We start from the raw sequence: 20,235 nt of genomic DNA, 5'->3' as shown, positions 1-20,235 counted from the left end.
CCAATTCTTTCAGCCTTCCTTTTCCATCTCTCTGATCATGTTCATGCCCATTCTCTGGACTTACTCAAACAGGTCCATGTCCTTCATGTGCTGGGACCCCAGAGCTGATGCAGCACTGCAGGTGGGGTCTCACCAGAGCAGAGCAGAGAATCCCCTCCCTCACCCTGCTGGCCAAGCTGCTTTGGATGCAACCCAGGATGCAATTTGATTTCTGGGCTATATGTATATCGTTGTTGGCAATTTTTCTGTAGTTCTGGAACTATTTTCTTATCTAAATAGGTTTGTGATGAGATATACACAATAATTCTCTTTCACTGAATGCTTAGCAATGCTTGGCATTTCATTCCCAGAGGGAAAGGGAAGAAGATGCATTCAAAATTGTAAAGGCCTTTGGGAACTGGGATTATTTAAAACATGATCTCCAGGCAACAGAGTGCAGAAATCCATAATGGTGGGCTCAGAAGTACTGGACTGAAACGTCCATTGTTGACTCTCTGAATCCCATTAATATTTCTTATTTCTTGCATATTGACCCTGTTTTGAATGCAATTTATTTGTGTTTACTTTACTGAATGGTTTAAAAAAGCTAAACAGATAATGACATCTTTATGGCTTAACAATGAGTTCTGCACAGAAAATAAAACTTTAAATTTCACTTTTCACTTATTTTAGAGTGTTTATCCCAGACCTACTACCCATGACCTTCCTGCCACATTTCCTTGTGTTTGCTTTAAGAAAAAAGATATTCAAAAGCTCATGAAGATGAAAGGGTGTGTGTGTGATGAGTTGATTATAAAGAATTTCCAGAATGTCCAATAAAGCTCTTACATTCAACCTGTGTCAGGGCTATGGGAAGGATTGAACAGAGGGAAGAAAACAAAAGAAAAGAAAACAAAAGAAATAAACAGAAAGTCTCAAGTCTGCTTCAGCTTAAGCATTTACCCTGCAGACTTGAATAATGTTTTCAAGTTATTCATTTTGGAAGTAGGGGTTTAGAGGTTTACAAAGAAAATTGTATTCATTATGTTCCAGTTTAGAAAAAAAAGGTTATTAATGTTTTGAAAATACTTACTCATCTCTCTGTGAATCATCAGCCTGCTTGATTTTGCAGTTCTTATCCTTGCATAGTAGGAGAATCAACATACAAAGTCCAGAAGGTGAATTGAATCAAATGGAACTGATTCTCCTCTGAAAATGGATGTTTATTGAACTTTTCTGGTCTGCCTCACATCTTCAGACAAACAGAAATTCTTGGCAAACTTATCCAATGAAGGAGTAATTCAAAACATTAAAGAATTGGTTTTTTGAGGGGAACTTTGGAAGCAGCGAAAAAATTTAGGCTCGTATTTCCTGTAAAAGATTATTAAGTGATTGACTTGAGAATCAGAAGCAAATGCAATAAATACTCATTTGTTGATGGGATTCAAAATAATCTTTTCAAAATTACTGTATTGTATTTAAAGTACTACGAAGCAGGAGGGTGTTCCCTGACTAGAGACTGTTCTTCAGATCTTATTTTGCTAAGCCAGGAGACACCAAAATTTGAAAGTTGAAAGGTTTAGGACTCGTGGAGCAGCCAGTAGACAGGTATGGAAAAGGCATGTAGTCCCTGTCACTACACCTAAAGAGGGAGTAATGTCATCCTATAAAACTCATAGCATTTAGGAAGAGCCCCATAGCTAAAGTTGAAATGGGTGAAATGAGCTGTAACCTGCTACTTTGGTTTGTGTTTCTTGAAGCTAACAGAATCTGAGACCACTCACAGATATTCTCTTTTCCTCTATGTGAGATCTATGAGGATGAAGTATTTTACTCTTTCATGTACATTTTTTGGTGTGTAATTTTCAGGGGCAGGGTGTATGGTAACTTGGACTGAAGTCCAAGTGCAACTGAAAAATATAGGTTATCTGAGATTCCTTTAGTCAAAAAAGCATACAGCAATGCTAGCCACCCTGTAAAGCCTCTCAAACAATTTTCAAATAATTCCTCTGGTAATTCATCCTCCTGTGATTCCTTTATATGCTGGAGGCATTGGCTGTATATGCTACAAAAATGTCATCTTTGTTGCCTCCCTAGAATTTTGTTTATTGTGACACCCATGAAAAAATCTGAAATTACCAGAAACAATGTGAATGTAACCAAAATTTGAAACAATCAAGCAGCTAGAATGCTGAGTGCACCTCTTACATTATTATTGTCTCACTGTTCCCTTGCACTCACACTTCAATCTGTGTTGGCTTTCTACTCTAAACCAATTGGTGGAGGTAATGTTTTCTGATGTGTTGTCCAGCTGGTGTCCACCAGGCACCCTATTCATGACCAGGCATCCAAAGCATTTCAGCACTATGAATAAATGTAATAGAAATATTTCTGCATGTATTTTTCAGATATCCCCCAAAATATATATGTTTGTAAGGGACAGTCAAAAAACAGTGAGGTAAACTGTCTCTTCAGTACTTTTATCCCATGGCAGATAGCAGGCACTGGGTTGAGATAAGGAGAAAAACCAATCATTTTCCTTTTGTTTTTCATTTAGATAATCAAACTGAAATCTGCTGGGCTACACAGATCTTTCCTCAGCTTTGTAGCTGGACAACCAAGTAGTGTATGATACTGTCTCATAGTGGAGAGGGCTTTAACCTGTGCATTCTCTTGTCTCTTCACTTCATGCATTTCTCCTTTCTGTCCAAAATGTTGCTAATGCTTCAGTCCAGCCCTGATTTGGCAGGGATTGAGGGATGACTATATACTTTGAATGAAAAATGAGGACTTCCATTGATGAAACCATTAATCATGCAGCATGAGTATATTTAGAAGATCTTTCTAGACCCAGGCCCAGAAAGCACAATTGTACCCTGCTCCTGCAGGTTTTTCTCCGGATGTCATCCTGCTTTTTCTCCTGGAAGCTGATCAGTGTGACCTGGCCAAACTGGACACAACCTAGACAGTGTTCTTCAAGTCTGGATTGTCAAAACATGACTTTTCCTACACACCCCATACAGTTAAACCACACAAGCTCCATGTCTGTTTGTCCTAGATTTCGACCATTCCTAATCCATCTGGGCTACCAGATATCTGTAAATCCTCCAGACCAGTGCACTGCATGGATTGGAGGAGGATTAATATTAAAGCCTTGTGGTCCCCCACAATTCATGCATTGCATGCCTCTCTGTTGCACAAATAAATCGTAAGTCTGACACTTTGTTTATTCTCTCAGGGCAAAATTGACAAGCAGATCAAACAAGGGGCTGTATGAACTTGTTCTGCTAATGCAGACACAAGGCACTCAGCTAACATTTGTGTAATGCCTTTCTTGTTTAAAAGTATTTGTGAAAGAAGAGAAAACCAAGTTTGCATAGTCTGAAAAAGATCAGAGTTTAAGTTAGATACAAAGTCAGATTAAATTCAAATGGTAAAACTCATACTGAAAAATACAGAGAAGGTAGTCCAAGGAAAAAAATGTTGATTTTCCCCCACCACACACCTTTTTAAGACACAGTTTTGTTGAAACCGAGACTGCTGTGACTTTGTGAACAAGTAATGAACTCAGTGTGGGGTTCTTTTAAAATCACTTCCTCAAAAGTTTTTAACTTCTTTCTAAATTCTCTAATTCATTTACAGTCACATTTCAATTTGTACATATTAAGAAATACATTTTATTAAGTGTTGCATATTATCCAATATACTGGGTCTGACTGGGATGGGGTCAACTTTCTTTATAGTGCCTTCAAAGTGCCGTGGTTTGTATTTGCAGCTAGAAAAGTGTTGATAACACACCAGTGTTTTGGCTACTGCTGAGCAGTTCACCCACATCTTCATGGTTGTTTCTCTGAAGCCACCCAGCCCCCAGACCCAAAACCTGGGGCTGGGCAAGAGGTTGGAAAGGGGCATAGCCAAGACGGCTGACCTAAACTGACTAAAGGTGTGTTCAATACCATTTAACTATTTTGAGACATTTTAAGAAAGGGGACATCAAGAATATCACTCAAGGAAGATGAGAGAGGGCTTTTTAAAAGAACAGAGAGAGAGAGGAGGAAAGTAACCACCAAGGTCAGCACAGGAAAAGTTGTTTGCAAAGAGACACAGACTGAGGTGCTGGGCATGATATGAGTGCAGCTGTGGTCTGTGTTTTTGTACATGCTCCTTGTCCAGCAAAATAAAACCATACACTTCTTTCCTCGTGGTGCTGCCAGAACTAAATTTTTTCTTCTGCTGCTGTTTGAGCATGCTAATCTTTTGTGTACACAAAGTAATCAGAATCTCTGGGACAAAACCTGTGAAAAAGGAGCCTACCAACTAACATGGAAATGAACTTCTTAGTTTCTTACTTTTGAAAATTCAACTTGATTCATCTTCAGCAACCAAGTTTGGTCTTTGTCAACAGAATTTTTCACACAATTCCTCTGTACTCAGACACAGTATTCATCTCTGGCTTAGAGGTTGATTTTTAGCATTTTTTAGTATTGTCTGGAAACCTGTCATATTCTGTGAAAGCAGCAGCTTTTAAAGCTGCTTCTTTATCAAAGAGGATCTTTTCTGCAGGAAAAACAGTCTTTCTTTTTGCCATGAATTGTGTTGGTGCTATGCCCTGTTTTCTCCCAGCTGCTTAGGATATAAATACTTGTTGCTAACTCCATTCTAATGAAAGAAAAGTAGGAACTCTCTTCCATGCCAGGATTCAAAAAGCTCGTTTATCATGGTTAATTCCACCAGGTGGAAAGCAGTGTTTGTGCTCCACAACTCTTGCCACAACTTGAGTTATGGTGCTGGGCAGGTGAGCAACCTGTCTTTGAAAGGCATCATTTTTAGTAGACAGTGTCAAACACATCAATGGACAAGGCTAGTCCAGCCCTAATGGACCAGGCAGTTGTTAGGAAAACACTGCTTTTGCAAAACACTTCTATTGATAAACACTGAAAGTTTTCTCAGTTCTTGGCTTTCATCAGGTTTCTCTGTCTCCCTGGATTGCAGCTCCACTTCAAGGCTGTTTGAACCCAACAGCTGGGCTTTTTTGTGTTTGGGGGTTTTGTCTGTATTATTTTGCCCCTCTGTGAAATTCCAACAGACTGGTTTCAAAGAAAGTTATCTGTTGCCTTCAGTGCAGAGCTGTTGAAAAGAAAAGTAACTGCTATTCTGTGCCTTTGGAATAGTTTTTCTTTGGCTTGCCTGTGATTTTATGAGTCAGGATATGGGACTTGCCATATCCCAGCTGTTCGTGAGCCTTCCATTTCTTCTGCTGTGTGATTAGTTGAAATAAAATGAACTTAAAACAAACTCAGCCTGACTGCAGAGGAATATACACAGCAGAATTAGGAGCTGCAGTGTCATGCAATGCCTGATGGTTGCCTGTGTCATTCTCACTATGGAAGTACTTAACTGGGAAGGTGCTGAAATGTTGGCAGGGCTGGACAGAGAGAGGTATTAAAACATTTCTACTTTACCAAAGGAAGCTAACATACCATCACTGGCATACATGTTTAAATTTTTTCACTCAGATTGAAGCTAAAATATTCATTTTCTTTGTAATTTTCAATGAAGGAACTGAAATTTATTTCTCATTTTATTTTTTCTTTTTTACTTAGACATAGGTGTTTTCTACCTTCAGTTCATGCTTCGCCTAGTCAGTCTCTGAAGAATGCTTGGTCCATCTGTTTGGGTTTATGGCTCCAAATGTAATTTTTCTGAGGCCAAGAAATATAATTTGTACAGTATCTTGCACAATAGAGACTTGTCTCTATGCCTGGAGTCATCAACTGTGAGAGCAAAATAAATGTACAAAAGTTCAAGTTGCTCCTAGGAAATGTGTGCTGTGAAGAAACCTATGAGAAAGATATTCCACCCTGAGTCTGCTCTGTTCAGTCTTTCTTCCACCCTCTGCAGGTTTTAACACGGCCCTTTGAGCTCCTTCATCCACCTTCCAGTCACTGAATAAACACCTGCAACCTCGCCTGTCACTCAGGGAAAGCCTGGGACAGGTGAGAAAAATAATTTCTGCTTCTGAGCACTGCTGCTCTTCACATTGCAATGGTAGAGAAACAATTGCTGTAGGTGTTGCCCTACTTGTCATAACTGCTACTCCTTTGCCCACTTTATTGGGCAAGTTGAAAACTGAATTGCAAACATCAAGACATAAAAGAAGGAGCAGTAGCTGGGTGAAAGCTTCTTCAGGTCTGGCTTGAGTCCTGAAGGAGCTCTGATTGTGGGGTTGGTCTTTGTGCGTCAGATATATGGAGAAATAGCGCAAGATTTTGCACAAAGGTCCTTTCGCACATTTTAATCTCCAAAATATCAGCCTGTGTACAGTACACTGAGATGTCTTTATCTGTTAATATAATCTCATGCAGTTCACAGCTGTTTGATCAAAGCAGTGTCTCAGTGCAACTGAGCAAGGTGAACCAAAACCAGAACAGAGAGGAGCAATCTATATTATTGAACTCTGTCTTTTGTAGTAACAGAGGAGGAGGGGCAATGCAGTAGTACCACTCTATCCCAATTCAGCTGTGCCTCCCTCCATTCCTCAATTCCCAGCCAGGAAAACATTGTGGTTTCTTTAGCTTTTTCTCAGCCCTATTCATTCTATTAATTCTGCCCTTCATCTAGGATGTAAGGGAAAATTTACTTATTGAAAATTGCTATATCCTTTTATATTTCACATTTCAGTTTCTTCTCCTGGGAAGATCCTAATGTCTGATGCTAGAGGGAGCTCAAAACCGCTATGAAATCTCATCTGGGTTAGTGGATAAAAATCTAAATAGGTTGACGGAGTATTGAATGTTACATAGAAAAATAGTTTCTTTCTGCTGTGATTTTCTTATTATTATTTTTGGGGGGGTTTGGGGTTCTTTCCGCATCTGTTACAAAGAGAAAAGAAGGTGTCTAACCTTGATGGAAAGAATTTTTTTTCCCAGTTATTAATTTTCCCTGATACTGATGTGACCTACAACAAGATTTTGTTATTTTCAGGTGAAATGTTTGGATTTAAGGTTCTGGACTATTTCACAGTGACTAATTTCCAGCTCAATTTCTGATCTTTTTTCACTAGTATAGGCAGACTTAAACTTACCATAAAGGTATAAATGAGCAAACATTTCATTAAAAATGAAGAGGCTTATGACAATACCTATTCTCCCAAAATGGAACCACCTGAGCTTTTCTAATAGCTGGTGACATCCATTAGCACTTCTCTCAGAAATTGAAAACATTTTCCATCTGTTCATACACACTCATTACAAAGTAGTTAAGAGCCTATGGGATCACACAGACATATTTTTGCAAATTAAAAAATATCAAAATTAGTTATTGAAGGAGCAGGGATAACTTTGTAATAAGCATCTAAGCCTCAAACTTTCCCTTTCCTCAGACACTGCAGACACCCCATTAGCTGAAAGCTGTTTAGTTTGTAACCCTCCAGAGTGTGACATATTGAAACTCTAAGCTATACATTCTGTGAGAAGTCCAGCCAGCCCTGCCCATTTACACTACTCTAACAAAGAGCAGAAATCAGTCATATTTTGGCAGACATCCCTGAAGTCAAGTAGCTAAGAGAACTCAAATAAAAATGGGGCATTTATATAAACAATGAGATCAGACAGTATTATATTAATATGCAATAAACTTCATGAATAATGTGCTGGCATGTTTTCCTGCCTGAAATGATCTCTAAGTAGTAAGTTTACATTTATCCTTCCTGAAGGAAAATTTATTGGGAACGGACATTGCTAATAACTTCCTTCAGTCTGCAAGATGATGGAAGATCAGTGAAAGGCTTCTACAATCAGGGCTTCTGGAATGACAGAGAAGGCTCGGTTGGAGACACACATGTCAAATCAAATAAACACAGTATCCATTCAATTTCAATATGTTTAGAGGTCTTCCTCAAAAATCAGTCTTCTTGGTAGTGATTCCAGTACCATGTTACTCCATGCATGTTTCTTTACATACCAACCTCCTGGTAAGATTTCCAGCTTGTACATGTGTCTGATTACTGAGTACAAATTGAGGGTTACCATATTTTACATTGCTGGGTCCTAAGCCTGATTCAGAGCTCCAAAACCACCCGATTCTTTTCAGTAAGTGACTGCCACATGTCTTGGTCTTGTGGACCTCGACGAATTAGAGGCCTGGGCAATCACCGACTCTATGAAGTTTAACAAGGGCAAGTGACTGATTCTGCACCTGGGACAGGGCAACCCTGAATGTGGGGAGTGGGGAGAAAGTGGCTGGACAAGTGCTCAACAGTGAAATATTATCTGGGAAGATGTAAAAGTAACTTTGAAGGAAATATAGCAACAAGGAAGAAACCTTTTAGTGTGGGAGTCTTGGATAAGCCATTAGCGGTGCACATGCTATTCCCATATTTCAATACAAAATTGGTGTCACCAAAATTCAGGCTGTAGCAAAAAGGTCTGTGTGAGGTCACTAAATAAGATAAAAGTTTTTGGATGTCATACAAATATACACGAGCATGAACAAAGAAGGCAGCATAGAACAGGGTGGTGTGTCATCTGCACAACGAGATTAAATAGGGTTCAGATGTTCTTAGGATTCATAAAGCAAGAGGCCATCTAAGATATTTCTCTGCACCCTTCCAATAGTTTCTGTTAAGCTGTGTGAGGACAACACCCCTTCCAGCTCCAGGATTTTCTGTATTACCATACCAGGTGCTGTTTGGAAAGTGACTGGTTTGTTATATTACATGAGCACTGAGATTAAGGTCTTAACCTGAGCCAACATTAGAGCAGCCAATTGTCTACTTCCATTTTAAGTATCAGATTTTCCCAGTCTCTGTTACAAATGAGGAGTTAGTTGCCAGGAAGCTCATTTTGTCAACATCACTTACAACATTTCTTCTAAGTCACCCACAGAGAAAACAAGGAATCATGTTTTACATAAACTCTTAGAAGGTGCCTATGACAAAAGACTAAATCCTTGCTAAATGTTGATACATTGCCAGCAGCATACAGTAACAATGGAGACAGTCAGAGTTAAGGGCACAGTATGACATTGTGTGCAAAGTAACAGCAATTGCAGTTGTTAGAAGATATTATCTTGCAGCTGGTTGGCTTCATGCGGACAGAATGAAGACTAAGGAATGGGAGAAACAAGAGTACTCCTGTCAGCTGTGATGTATGAGGAAACCTTCTACATCTCCACAATGAAATCCTCTTCAAGCACTACAGACACATCAAGTAAGATGAGTCAAAGAGAGGTGATGTCATCCATTATAGAAATGATGATGTAATAGATTACTATGGGGCATTATGGACAACATTCCCCAAAAATTATTCCCTCTGCTCTGTATTTAGTCATTGAATGATCTTAGCCAAGGTTTTTAAATGCAATCACATAAAGTGAGCCTTTAATGGTGGAGTTTTTAAAAAGGCCCAAGTCATCTGAATGTCTCTGTTTCATTGAAAAAAGGAATTGTACTTTCATTGTTTTTTGAAGAAAGTCTTGTGTACATAATGGGGTGGACAGATCTGAAAATTTCTCTCCTAGATTTGTGATCAGGCTTCCAAATATGCATTATATTAATGAAAAAATGAAGTGTGAAACCAGCATGCATAATCAAGGCATGATGATCCACCATTGGATCCTGGTGTTTTTGATAACATCACTGCTGTAGCCAGCAGAACGGACAGGCCGTGTGCTGTGGGTCCTGGGAACAGGCAGAGTCAGGAGATGTTTCGGGTATTTCTACCAGAACCTGTCTGTGCTGGGGCTGAGCCTCAGCTTTCACAGCTTTTTGCCACTGCTGACATTTCTTCATTAAAATCTTCCATGTTTCATACCAAGACCTGAGCAGCCCTATTTTTCAATGCCAACTAACCGCCAGTTTCCTGGATCAATAACTGGGAGTAGCCTAAGAAACCTGCAGGTGCAGGTCTTCATTTATCATGACGCGGTGTATTTACACTGACTTTATTTGATCTGTAATAATTTTTATCATCTGATGATAGATCTTCCTGTTTAAGCAGAACCACATTTCTACCCTGCCCATGAAATCCAGAGCCTGCATTACCTTCAGTTTATGCAGTGACATTGGACCTTCAGGGAAACTGCATTTCTTTTTATATGATTTTGTATTTAAAGGGAAAAAAGAAAAATCAGCTACTTTGGAGCAAACAGTACTGTGAACTTAATGTGACCACCCTGTCAAATTTACTTCAGGATGATACACTTGTTCATTAGTTATGATATTTTAGGTGAATGTCATACTTTTCTTTATCTGCATGCTTAACTACACTTCAACCTTTTCAGCAGGTTTTCCATTGAATCGTTTTCTAGCATAAAAGTATTGGAGCCATGCCTCCCTATTCCTTAGAAATACCTCTGCAGTTTTCCTGACCTTGCTACTAGCTGGGAGAATAGATTAAAACTCCTGAGCTGTGAGTTACATTAGTGAAATCTATGGTTGTCAGAGATAAAGCAAAGTGTTGCCATGTCACATGAGGAACAGACCTCTTTCTATATTAAATAACCTTTTCTTATGGATGATGAAAAAAGCCCTGATAGAATCACAGCAAAATTTGTGTGGGAAGGGTCCTCTGGAGGCCTGTTGTTAGATCAGACTTCTGAGAGGCTTGTCCAGGCAAGAGTTGAGCATATCAAAGGCTCTGGATATCATTGCCAAATGGTATCCATTGTAGGATTGTCATTCTACAGCTGAATCACATAACAAGCAAATGCACAGCAGGACTACCATTAATTGAAAGTGAAAGCAGCATCCAAATGAACCCTGCTCTACTTCAAATGAAGCCAAAGATTTGCAATCCTCCTCACAGTGGACCAAAGCTTTCATCAACTATTTTGCACCCAGTATTCAAGTCATTCCATTGTTGGCTTAAAAGGAAAAACACGGGGATAGCAGGTCGGCAAAGAGGGAGGACCTGCAGTCCATAACCTGAGTGAGAACCTCACTGTGTTAATATGCTGGTCCTGCTGGACCATAGAAAAATCCTGTTTTTGATAGCCATGAGACTGATTTCAGATCTGCAAAACTGCTTTACAGGGAAATGTAGAGCTGTTTGGGTTGGAAGGGACCACTACATGTCACTTAGTACAACCCCCAAGCTGAAGGACATAAGGAATCCACCTTAATTAATGTACAACAAAGCCAATGTTTTTAAAAGGTGCTAGAGTGGTCAGGTAGGAGCTAGTAGTTTATGTATTACAGTCCTTGGCAGGAACTGCAGTCAAGAGCCACATTTTCCCAAAACCTTAGTACCCAGCAACACCTCCTGCAGAGAGGGAATCAGCAGTCATGAATCAGTTTTATCCATGCTGGATAAAACACAGAGACCTTTGACTCAAGTGCAGACACAGAACACTTTGTCTGAGCAATATAATTAGAAAGAAAGGGAAGCCAGAAGGTTGGCTGAGTTTATGTAGATATGTATTCATGGCTTTGCTAGGAAGAAACTGTTAAAGATGTGTTCTTTTTCTTTCTAAATGTCAACTTTTACTGAGCAATCCATTCTGCTGTTCAATGGCTTATTAAAAAGAGAGGGACTTTGAAATGCTAAGCAAGCCCAAGATCCCAGAAAGCTGCTCATATCTGTTTGTTTATTTATTTACCTACAATTTGTCTTGTGTGGCCAGCTTAGCTCCTGCCTAAGGGAGCAAACAAACTGCAGATACAGAACTGATGACGTTGGGCCTAATAGATCCCTCAAAATAAAGGCATAAACTGTTTCTTTGAACTGCCAAGGAAGCAGCACTTTCGAAGTCTTAGCTCAGAATAGATCCTAAAATCAGCCTTAGTCCAGTGTGTGCTGAAGCTATGAAGCTTCAAGGCTTTGAATAATTTTTTATTTCTTTTCCTGTTAAAGACACCAGAATTCATTCCCCATCTACTACTTTTTGTCTGTCATTACAAAGGAAGGTATTGGTAGAGCAGATGCTGCCATTGCATCTTCTTTTGTGTGTATCATATTACTTATAAGAAAGACTACAATTCATATTTTAAAATAAAAGCAAAAAGAAATGCCCTCATGTTATCTTGTAAATTTGGGGGCCATTTCTGAACTCATGTTTCAATTATGCAAAGTTCTTTTACCAAAACTAAAAATACACAGTGTAAGAGTGCCTCCCAACTCCTTTGTTCCATAGTACAACCAATAACAGTCCTTTTTTTAACCTGAGTTTGAACTGTAGGTTTTATCTAATTATATGAGAAATTGTTGCCAATATCAGGTTGTTTGTTACTTTCTCTGTACAATAAAACAATTTGCCAAAGGTGGTGTTAATCTATAAATGTACTAATAACAGGCACTTGTTCATGTTCTGATCTATGGATTCAGAGCACTGGAATAAAAAAAAGTCTTTCATTGTAGTCTTTAATTCAGTTGTTAACCTAACAATGAAAACAAAGAGTAAAACTACTGTAAGTGTAATCAATTGGCCAGTGACAGAAGGAAATTCAGTCATAACATGCTACATGCAAAAATTCATAATTTAAGGTCTTTATACACATAATTCTATATTTAATTGTTCTGCCTTAGGTAAAAATCCATGGGAGTGGTTGCTGATGACAAGAGAAGGAACTAGGATGGAGAGGTTCCGTTTGGATTTTGCCTTCTCTATTCCAAGCCTCTTTTTCTCAGGCAGCACTCAGTTCCTCGATTTCCTTCCCTTCTCCTACCTAGCCATTCCAAATGCCACTTATCCTTCCTCCATCTACTTCCCTAAGGACTTGTCTCAGCAGCTTCTTGTTCCAGAGTCCTTCAGAGCACAGGAAGGCTAGGCTCGCAGCTCCAACACCAGGATTCCACTCCATGCCCACTGAGGCCTGATGTCATAGGGGGTTGGAGACTGAAAGAACTTTTGGGATTCACCTCCGTGCTTTTACTACTCTTATATTCCTCCTTGGAATTGCTTTTGGCCACTGGTGGGAGGGAGTATGGGAGGGAAGGCTTTTGGGACATGTCAGTGCTTCTAAAAGACTTGTGCCAGTCTTCTCTCTTGCCCAGAGGGAGGAGTAGCAGCCCAGCAATTGTCCTGCTTTGTCCCAAGGACTTTGGTGCATAAACTGGGTTTTTTCAGGAATATGTCCTCCTTTTGTCTTCTAAAACAGAGAAATCACCATTCTGTGTCTGCATTCTGGGGCTGGTTGTTTTCCAACCTCCAAAATTACTGTGCAGCAGAACAGCCAAGAGTCCTAGGTTGAACCTCACTCACCTCCTGACATCCAGACACATGCAGGATCTTAATTAAAATGTAGGCAGCACCTGTTCTCTGTGGGCATTTCTTACCTTTAAAAATCCAACATCAAGTTGAATAAAAACGTTTTGTGCCATGATTTTCATGAACAATTAGTAGAAGTGTTTAATAAGATAAAAAGACATAGCCATTTTGATGTTTGGAGGAAATTCTTTACTCTGAGTGTTGTGAAGCACTGCAACACATTTCCCAGACAAATTGTGGATGTCCCATTCCTGGAAGCATTCAAGGCCAGGTTGGATAGGCTTTTTAGCCACCTGGTCTAGTGAAAGGTGTCCCTGCTTATGGTCGGAGGGCTGGTACTAGATGATCTTTAAGGTCCCTTCCAACGCAAGCCATTCTATGACTCTGTGATGACGGGTTCATGCTTTGCTACAGAAAGTTAATTTCAGTCACTTTAAATTATTTGCTGTGTAACAGGACTTTTGTATGCATCAACAGTATACCAAGTCTCTCTCCACTAACAAGCACTTCCCTAGGGCAGGCATAGGAAGCCAGGAACCACTGTGGTAAATTCAGTAAGCGTGTGTGAGAAGATATTGACGACTGTAAGCTTTTGACTGCAGCATGAAAGAACAAACAGCAGCAGTCTGAAAGGTCTCTGGAATATTAGTGCATAGAATGCCAAGAGCACAAACTTATGGGATTAATGAGACATTATTAAAAGAAATTAAGTATATGCATAGCATTTCCAGGAGCATTATTTTTTGACATCACTGAGTAGCTGAATGTTCTTAAAGCACACTCAGTCAGCATCTGTGATTGTGAAGAAAAACGTGTGCTATGAGGGATGGGCAGGCAGACATTCTAAATCCTTTGGAGCTTGCTGTGGTCAATTTTATCTGAAAATTATTAGAACTAATCACAAATCATATCCTTAAGAAAGGTGAGTGCTACCATTATAAAATAATAGGTGCATACTGTACTTCATACAAAGTCATGACTTCAGCACAACTCTGAGTCACCAGCAAAAGGCCCTTGTTCGCACTCACTAGCACAAGTTCATAGAAGAAATTCATAGAAGAAAATCCATCAGGGTTATTTAACATTATAATACTACTACTTGCTCAGCTGCACATTGCTGGTAGCTGGGAAGGTGTAACTAGGAAAGTACTGCTGCATAACCTGCCATAATATTTCTCCCCCAGGCATCCACTATGGTACATTATTGGATGCATAATACAGACTTAATGGAATCCATTCGGCTGTGGTTGAGATACAAGGATTATGAGTACACAAAATAGGTTTATGGGTTATTTATTTTATTCTCTTGCTAGCATGCCAAAGTTAAACAGACTTTCTTTAAAGGAAATGGAATGGAAATTCATTCAGAATAGACTCCAAATTCAAAAAAATCTGAAAAAGGTGGGAGTAAAGTCAGGGCAGTAATTCAACCTTGACTGTAATCTTTGCTCTGTCTACCACTGTAATCATTCACTCCCAAGTCTTGGATGTTGGCTCTAGACTCACCAGAGTGTAAGAACTCCCACTGAGCCCATAAGGGTCACTGAGATGAACGGTGATAAATCAACATGTTTTGCTTCCACCAGCTGTGATGGAATAATTGCATTGAACATTGTAGTTATTAAAATCAATTTGTCATGGGGAAAAAAAGGAAAAAGAAGAGATTGAGGACTCAAAGAGTCTCATGTATAAGTCATGTTTTTCTATAGGGTATCTTACTTTCTTTTTTAAAAAAAGATAACTCCATTGGACTGAGAGAGGAGGAAGAAAGACGTTTGGGAGAACAACCAAAATCGATTCCAGTTTGTGGTATTAGTTGCTCCCTCCCAGTGCCAGTAGCTAAATTGTCATACTGGGGCATGCTATGAGGACACTGAAAATAGCTCACAACAGCAAATGCCTATTACATTGTTTATATGTGCAGGCTCCTTCCACCCTGCTTGGCTTGTTTACCTGTTTGCAAAATGTTTCCTTGGGGATCAGGTTTTGCAAGTGTTTAATCACTTTTTTGTTGTTACTTTTTTACATAGAAATGAGGATAAAAAGGGAAACCAACAAAGAAAAGGGAAACCAATATTTCTAAAATCTTTCACTCAGGTGACTTGCTTATGAGCAAAGGCCAAGCTGTGTCCAGATGGTATCTTCGAATTCTCTCTGATGATGAAGAAACCTGAGCTGAATGAAGCATGCACACTCAACTGTAGGCTGGTTTGCGTACACCCATATCAGTAATATTTTCAAACACAACTAAGGTACAGAAGAGGTAGGAGATATTGCCTGTATTCATAACAGAAAATAGCCTTCAGACTGCTCTGAATTAATCCAAGGATTGAAGAGGGTGGAGAGGTAAAGCTGATGTCAGATTAAAAAAACTTCATAGCAACTATGCGTTGGTCTTGGAGCTGTGACAACAGGGTGCTGGAACAATGGAGGTGTGAAGAGTCCCCAGGAACAGAGTGCCATGTGAAGAGGCCCTAGATACAGGATAATGTAAAATCTTATTTCTTTGACAACTAATTATTCAAATAGGTTTAATCAGAAAGTGTAATAGAGTATAAAGTTAAATAATTACCATAGCTCCTGGAGTGGGCCCACTGGAAGATGACAAAGCTGATTAAGGCACAGGTCCACCTCTCTTACAAGGAAAGGCTGAGGGGGCTGTGCCTGTTCATCCTCAAGAAGAGATGACTGAGAGGGGACCTCATCAATGTTTCTCAGTATCCAAAGGGAGGCATCTAGATGATGTTTCCAGACTCTTCTCAGCAGTACCAAGCAAAAGGACAAGAGGCAACAGAGAGGAACTGAGGCACAGGAAGTTCCATCTGAACATGAAGAAGAACTTTTTTTATTGTGCTGGTGATCAAGCACTGGTGACCAGAAAGGTGGTGGAGTCTCCCTGACTGGAGATATTCAAGAAGAACCTGGATGTAATCCTGTGCCATGTGCTCTAAGATGACCCTTCTTGAGCAGAGAGGTTGGACCAGATGACCCACTGCTGTCCCTGCCAACCTGATCCATTCTGTAATTCTGTGATTCTGTGACTAGCTGATATTGTCTGGAGTGAATAACACAAAGTGCTAGCACGCTTGTCTTTCAACAGCTGGAATGGACTGAAAGAAAAAATAAATGCTTTCTGCCCACTGAGTGTCACATCATATATCCTGCACTTCTGCAATATTAAATTCTTCTTCTAGGATCATAGTTACTTGCCTCTGCATGAATCCTAGCTTCCCACAAGGCTTGTTCAGTTGAAAATTAAGCTGACATTTCCTAGGAATTGGGAAATGAGAAATATATGAAATTATTATATAAGCAGGGAGATTTTTAGGTGAGTTTTTTTCCTCTCTGGATCTACAGGGATTTTTAAGGGCATCTGGTCCTTCATCCCATCATCAAGTCTGAGGGAAAAAAACTTTGAAAATTCTTATTTACAGACCCCTAATTGTCAGCTTTGAGAGGATGACTCTTGCATTATGCTAAATTAAAGCATGAAATCTGAAACTGTTGAAAAATGTAATAATTTCAGGGGGTTTTTTCTCCTTTTTTCAATGTAGGATTGATAGCAAATAAAGATCAATAGGAAATGAGATTCCTCTCCTACCAGACCATTGTTTTAAAAGGTAAAAGAGCAACACCCACTTATTTCTGTATGGAAAGGAACAGGGATACTATCTATGCAAAATGATACAGCCAATATATGTCAGTCATTTATTCCTAAAGGGCAGTGGAATATGAATTCTCTGTTTTTCTAAAACCTCAACATCTACTTCAAATGAAGTTTGGTGGGAAAAGGTGATTGAGGTGCCCCCTAACTGAGAAAAATATTAGAAACTGAAGAACTGCTTATCTACATGGGAAAGGCATAGTAAGGATCTCAGTTCAGGAACCAGAGACAGACAACATTCAGCTGACAAATAAAAATGGATTTTATGACATAAGGATGATTGAGAAATGAATCCCTGAGGGATGTTTTATCTTGATCATCTGCAGACATGCCTTTCTGGAGGGCAGGATTAACACCAGCACTGAAGATACTGCTTGATGCAAGAGTGATGTACATGAGATTCTCCACCTTGAAGTAAGTTTGGATAATCATAAGGAGCCTTTTTGTCTTTAAATGGCATGACTGATATCCCAAGCATGCACAGCTCTGAAGTGGAGTCTGTTTAGAGTGGTCTGCCCAGATTTTCAGGCTGGAGTTGTGGAAAATGTGTGAAGCAAATATATTTTAACTATGCTCTACAACCAGCTGTGGAAGAGAGCATGGAAAATATTGTACCATCCTAGATAAGCCACTCTCCTGTGTGCTAAGATTCGATTATTGAGAGATGCCTCTACCCAAAAAAAGGTGTAAACAAAACCGCATCCCAAAGTCAATAGTATGGATTTTATTTAACAGTAAAATGTGAGGTAGAGAGATAGATAGAAAGAAAGAAAAGGGGGAGGGGGAGAAAGAGAGTGAGAGAGAAAAACATTAAATAGAAATATAGTCACCATGCCTGTGGATGCAATGGTATCCCATTGGTCCTTCTTCACCCGGGTCTTCTCTGTGGTGGGGTTCCTACAGTCACTCAAAACTTCTCATAATTTACACCTTTTAGCAAAAAAAAGGAATCAATGTTCATTGGCTGCATGATTTTCTCACTTACAATGCTAATTAGACTCATGTTCAGTCTTTCTCTTCCTTTGAGTAGGTGGGTTTCTTGTATGCTTTCCCCCTGCCAGACTCAGTCAGAGCTGATTTTCAGCACAGTTGCTGAGTTGGCTTGATTCGTGGATTCTTTATATTCATTATCAGTGCTCCCCCAGCTTGTTTACCTCTTCCTAGTCTGAGATAATCAGACAATAGTATCACCTTTATCTTATCTCGGGTTCCAATCAGGGGGCTTATCTAACTGTCCGAACTTCCAGGAGTTTATGAAGCATATTTGGGTAGAGGGGGGGACGTGTTCAGAGGTCACAGATGATTGAGCAGGTCCTACTTTCTACAGTTTGCCATAGTGGGCAAAGTTCCTCAGTGATCTTAACAGTGTATGAGGCAGCTATGATCTCTAAGTCTCTTATACTCTGGAGCCAATGACCATCCAAGTCTCACCCTTTATACACTGACTTTGGAAAACTGAGTGTGCAGGAAGACATAATACTCTGTTTCCCTTCAGCAAATTAACATGAACGTGTTAGGGATTATCTGACATCCCCATATGCTGCTCCACTGAAAAATTCACCTTTCGTGTCAACAGAAAGAGTAGGGAACTTGTTTAAACAGAGAGAAAGACATTATGAAATTAAGAATTAAAAAAATTAACACAGGAAGGGATTCTTACTGAGGACCCTTTGCCTTTCTGCCTTCACAGGATTTAGAAAGAATGTATGCAGGCAGCCCCCAGAGAAGTTTGCAAGTGAATTCACAGACGCAGTGGGGGCATCTTATGCATTGTGTCTGCAGAAGGAAAATGCACATCACCTGCATGAGCTGTTCATAGAAAAGGGAAGCTGTGGTACTATGGTGACTTCCATTAAACTTCAGGAAGTGTGCAAGTTGATAGTGATAATTTAAGAGTCTTCAGGGTTCAAAGAGTTCATGCTCAAAGGGACATGGTGAGAATATAATAATATACTTTTCCCCATCTGCTCTTATCGATTATGGATGGAAAGGTAAAAAGGAGATTTCACTGTGGAAAGAGCAGTAGCATTTTAAAATTCAGCTGCAGGAAAAGGAGGAGCATCATGACCAAAAAGTGTATTTGGTCATTTGAATGTCTTGGAAGGCAATTCTTCTAACACTCAGTTTTGTCACAGTAATGGAACCCAGTAAGTCCTACAGAAAAATACTCCTCCCTTCCACATACACACCATAAATCTAAACCTGCTCTGAGCCCAGCTACCTGGCAGGCACTGGAAACTGCATCAGCAGGGCTAAAGAAACACCAGTAGGCAGAAACAGACCATAAAAGTATTCACTGGAAGCAAATTTGTCACCATTAACTTATTGTGCTTTGAACTTATATGCCATAGAGATGAACAATTACCAAAAGTACATCTTGTGCTTCATTTTAGCAAACAAGAACAACCTAGACGAGTCGTTCAGCTTTAAGAGAATGTGTCCTCAAATATTTGTATTAGCAACTAACTTACCTAATCCAGAGTTAATTGGAAGAAAATAACTATTAAATGACTGACAGTCTTATAGGGCCTTTCTAATCATGCCTCTCCTGTTATTTGGACAAAGATTTGATGGATGGGCCTACATAATCTTGCACTAAATTCCTATTTTACAGGGATGAGAAAGTATACTTTGTACTCATACTGCAATATTCAGACAACCATCTTTATGACTATATCTGCCTGTAGTATTTATAAAGAACAGCCTAGACTCAGGCTACTAAATCCATACTCAACCACTATAACTGATGTAATAACTGAACTGTTTCATATAAAGTCAGAGATTTTCCCTACTACTTATTAGTTACCTACATGGCAATCCTGGGAAAGTTGATTGCATGGAGGGAGAAGCCGCAGAAATGGGCAAACCAAACAATTAGGATTCCAAAATACACTTTTAATGAGTTTATTTTATCATGGTGATGCAAGAGCCTTGTTTAATTTACAGCTGCATCTTAGTTTCTATTATAAGTCCAACATCGTTTTCTGATTTTATTACATAAATTGTTAGTAACACTGAGAATTAGATTTTAATCAAGAAAAGATTACTCGTGGGCACTAAATCTCTGACTAATGCACCACTCCAGGAGAGCACTGTAGCATGTAATTTTATCCCTGCTTAGTAGAGTACATAAAGTCATGCTTAATTTGAAGCCAGTGAAAAGTCCCATTGACTCTTAAAATAAGCAGGTTTATGAGAATCCAGAAGAATCCAGTGCATTAATTCAGTAGTAGCTAAAATGAAAACAAGAACAGAAGACAATAAAAGCTGCTGATTTATTCTCACCCCTTCTCTTCCCAGGTGGCAGTTAATGTGCTCTCACGACATTTACATCATTCATGATTTGTCAAGAAGGTTTTGTACCATGACCCCTCCTGTGTACAAGA

The sequence above is a fragment of the Coloeus monedula genome (assembly GCF_965178545.1).
Source record: "Coloeus monedula genome assembly, chromosome: 5".
Classification (NCBI taxonomy): Eukaryota; Metazoa; Chordata; class Aves; order Passeriformes; family Corvidae; genus Coloeus; species Coloeus monedula.
This window is presented reverse-complemented; position numbering follows the sequence as displayed.